Genomic DNA, 4,808 nt, shown 5'->3' on the forward strand with positions numbered 1-4,808 from the left:
AAGGAGAGGGCAGCGAGTGCAGCGTTGCACAGTTCTTCAAATGGATTTGACCCGGAAGAGTCCATGTAGTTATTGACTTCACTCCAAAACTCAACTGTATTTTCAGTTGAGTTCCACCTAAACAGATGGATGTTTCTCAATTGGGAAACAATTTTATCAATTGTTTGGGGCTGGTATCCCAGTAGCTCAACTACTTTAATAATTTCAGTGGTGCCTTTATTGTGCTTTGGCGTTTCCTTAACACTGAACAAGGCCATGTTTCGCAAGGCTTCTATGTTGTCTGGGAGCCTTGCTTGCAGTTCCTTGCTTAAAGCAACAATGTAGTTGCTGCACCGTCTCCGAATGACCTTTTTGTCCTCTGGCGCGAGACTGAGTTGGTACACCATGCTTTCAAAAACTTACACAAGGTATGGTGATGGGCTGAGATGTCCATCAATGGGATTCTTCAGGACATCCATTTTTGCCATAGGGTTGACTACTCTGCTGCAAATTGATGTTAAGAGATGTACCAGATTGTCCAAAAGCTTGACAGGATCTGTTTGATCTCCCTCAAATGACATCACTGCAACTTGTACGTTGGACAGGATTGATTTGAAGAATGTCCGATAGACATAGTTGATCTTGTCCATGTACGTGGCGTGGAGCACATCCGCCATGTAGCAATGCTCACTGGCCTTGGTCAACTCAAAGTGGAGTTTCAGTTCTTCCCACTGGCTCAATATACGAGTTACTGCAGGCTCAATCGATAGCCAACGTGTGACACACACTTGTGATCTGCAGGGGTTTCTGGCCACAATTCATGGTGGCATACACTGCTTTGTACGCCTCATGCCGTTTTGAGGAAATCGAAAACCAGTTGTAGGTTTCCCTGATTAAGTACTCAACACTCCTAGGGATGGTTTCTTTTGGATGCTGCACTGACAGCCAATTGTAAAGAATAGCACACACAGTGGATGAGAACCAAATTGGGCAATGCACATTCTTCCTTTAAAACCCTGAAGATTCTCTTTTTCAAGGTTACACTTCTCAAGAAACTCAACTACCGCCTTTGCTATTGATCTGGCATCGCCCCCTCCAATTCAACCAGCCCGAGAAATGTGGACACAACGGTTCTTTTTTTTAGCACTGAAATACCGAATCACCACACCCAGGAATTGATCAGCGGACTCATCCAAAAGGAGACTGAACTTCTCATCCCCCACATCTGATGTTACCCTTTGGAGAAAATAAGGAGCCAGTACTCCCCTAATAATTTCTGTGCACTTGGTGCGGTGCATATGGAAGTTTGTTGCTGCCACAGAATCTGAAAAGGCAGCTTTGCAAGCCATACCTAAATGCTGGCATGCTAGCAGCGAACAATGCTCTGCAATGGCATATAGTAGCTTCTGCGCTTTTGCAGTTATCCACTTTCTTAATAACAAACTGTGGTAATGTCGACTGTGGTAATGTCGACTGTGGTAATGTCGACTGTGGTAATGTAGACTGTGGTAATGTCGACTGTGGTAATGTCGACTGTGGTAATGTCGACTGTGGTGCAGGGTTGTACGGTTTTGATTTATTTATATGCTTTGCAAATGTTTGCAATGTTTTTTGATGTCATACATTGTTGCAAGCAGATCTGATCTGCAGTAGGCACAGTATGCCGACAATCATCCCCAATTACTGGCTTCAGACACCCTTTAAAGGTACAGACTCACACTCTTTTCTGTACTTCTGGCTGTACAATTTTGATTGAGAAATGTTGATTGATGTTGTAAGTTCTGTTCTAGATCAAACATTTGTCTCGTCGAACTCGTACTACTGCTGCTGCTGTCAGCCAACAATGATTTGCAATTTGTTGAAATTGCTGCTGCCTGTGCACGAGCTGAGTGCCTGCTGCATGTAACTCACACTGCACTTTTGCAGCCAGACACGTGTGTTGTGATGGAGTGTGTGACAGAGACAATCGGTTTCGTGTTATTTAGAGGGAGAATGCATTTCAGCGTTTGAGTCACTTTCAAAAGTTCCAAATACATTTTAAAAGTAGCTACATTTGTTGCTAGGTGCTGTTTGAAAGAACAGTTGCCAGGGTACTCTGAAAAGTTACTAAATCAACAAAATGGTTAAGTTCAAAATCAAATCAAATCAAATTTATTTATATAGCCCTTCGTACATCAGCTGATATCTCAAAGTGCTGTACAGAAACCCAGCCTAAAACCCCAAACAGCAAGCAATGCAGGTGTAGAAGCACGGTGGCTAGGAAAAACTCCCTAGAAAGGCCAAAACCTAGGAAGAAACCTAGAGAGGAACCAGGCTATGTGGGGTGGCCAGTCCTCTTCTGGCTGTGCCGGGTGGAGATTACAATAGAACATGGCCAAGATGTTCAAATGTTCATAAATGACCAGCATGGTCGAATGATAATAAGGCAGAACAGTTAAAACTGGAGCAGCAGCACAGTCAGGTGGACTGGGGACAGCAAGGAGTCATGTCAGGTAGTCCTGGGGCACGGTCCTAGGGCTCAGGTCCTCCGAGAGAGAGAAAGAAAGAGAGAATTAGAGAGAGCATATGTGGGGTGGCCAGTCCTCTTCTGGCTGTGCCGGGTGGAGATTATAACAGAACATGGCCAAGATGTTCAAATGTTCATAAATGACCAGCATGGTCGAATAATAGTAAGGCAGAACAGTTGAAACTGGAGCAGCAGCATGGCCAGGTGGACTGGGGACAGCAAGGAGTCATCATGTCAGGTAGTCCTGGGGCATGGTCCTAGGGCTCAGGTCCTCCGAGAGAGAGAAAGAAAGAAGGAGAGAATTAGAGAACGCACACTTAGATTCACACAGGACACCGAATAGGACAGGAGAAGTACTCCAGATATAACAAACTGACCCTAGCCCCCCGACACAAACTACTGTAGCATAAATACTGGAGGCTGAGACAGGAGGGGTCAGGAGACACTGTGGCCCCATCCGAGGACACCCCCGGACAGGGCCAAACAGGAAGGATATAACCCCACCCACTTTGCCAAAGCACAGCCCCCACACCACTAGTTGGCATCACTGTGCATGAGATCCCCACATTGTAGCCTGTACATTTAATATTTGTATTTATTATGTATCCCCATTAGCTGCTGCCAAAGCAGCAGCTACTCTTCTTGGGGTCCAGCAAAATTAAGGTAGTTTATACCATTTTAAAACATTACAACACACTGTGTGCTCTCAGGCCCCTACTCCACCACTACCAGGGTGGTATAATTTGTAGAACGATCCAAAGGGAATCTGTTCCAAAATCTTCGGAAATAACAAGGTTGCCAACAAACAAAGCTTACAAAGTTTTATAGTGGCAGAATAAGATACCGGGTAGGGAGTAGACTATTTCATCAAGTTTTTCACTCACCACGTTTATTCCGTTTATTGGAGCGGCAGGAGAGTAGCCTAGTGGTTAGAGCGTTGGACTAGTAACCGAGAGTTTACTGTCTAGCCAGACAACTAGATATTTGTAGTTGTCCACATATTTTAAGTCATAACCGTCCACAGTAGTGATGCTAGTCAGGCGGGTGTGGGTGGGAAGCATGCATTTAGTTTTGCTAGTGTTTAAGAGCAGTTGGAGGCCACGGAAGGAGTGTTGTATGGCATTGAAGCTCGTTTGGAGGTTTGTTAACACTGTGTCCAAAGAAGGGCCAGATGTCTACGCAGACGACACCATTCTGTATACGTGGATCAGGGAATCACCTGCAGCAAGAGCGCCATCGTTCTGTACCTGAACAAGGCATGGCCAGGCACGACTCCAACACCATCATTAAGTTTGCAGACGACACAACAGTGGTAGGCCTGATCACCGACAACGACGAGACAGCCTATAGGGAGGAGGTCAGAGACCTGGCCGGGTGGTGCCAGAATAACAACCTCTCCCTCAACGATGAGACAGCCTATAGGGAGGAGGTCAGAGACCTGGCCGGGTGGTGCCAGAATAACAACCTATCCCTCAACGTAACCAAGACTAAGTAGATGATTGTGGACTACAGGAAAAGGAGCACCGAGCACGTCCCCATTCTCATTGACAGGGCTGTAGTGGAGCACGTTGAGAGCTTCAAGTTCCTTGGTGTCCACATCACCAACAAACTAACATGGTCCAAGCACATCATGACAGTCATGAAGAGGGCATGACCAAACCTATTCCCCCCAGGAAACTAAAACGATTTGGCATGGGTCCTGAGATCTTCAAAAGGTTCTACAGCTGCAACATCGAGAGCATCCTGACCGGTTGCATCATGTCGTGGAAATTTCCTGTATTACCAAATCATGAGAGAGCAAACCACACACAAGTCAGAGTTATCATAAAGTCTATCTTTAATAAATATGAGCTTCACCATAGCCCTGTGACTCTCAGATCAATTCAGTGTCTATAAATGAATTCTCTGAGAGTGTCAACATAATGGCAACTGAGATCCTTTATAGCAAAGATCTACCCCCTAGTCGACATGACAAACCACAGGTCTTAGGAAAACTGCACAATAGAAGAATTTTACTTGAGAGAGGAGCATCCCATCGCCAGCCAGTATTTACCTATAAATTATAGTTCAGTTTGGTCTCCTAAACGAAGCTCTTATCTCATTCCTGGTACCACTTAGGACCAAGACATTACCTCATCCAATGGTATATATCAATTGTCATTTTAGATACTCCCATCCCATCTCACGGAGACAGTGAGCCTCCTAGGCCATATACTAAATCAAGATAAGGGCAACCTCAGAGGGGACATGTAAATAGTTAGACACATTCCCATAAGAAGACAGGCCTAACCTCTCCCCAATGGGAAAAGTAACTTTTCCCACA

Source organism: Oncorhynchus nerka, linkage group LG20 (genome assembly GCF_034236695.1).
Source record: "Oncorhynchus nerka isolate Pitt River linkage group LG20, Oner_Uvic_2.0, whole genome shotgun sequence".
In the NCBI taxonomy this organism is placed as follows: domain Eukaryota; kingdom Metazoa; phylum Chordata; class Actinopteri; order Salmoniformes; family Salmonidae; genus Oncorhynchus; species Oncorhynchus nerka.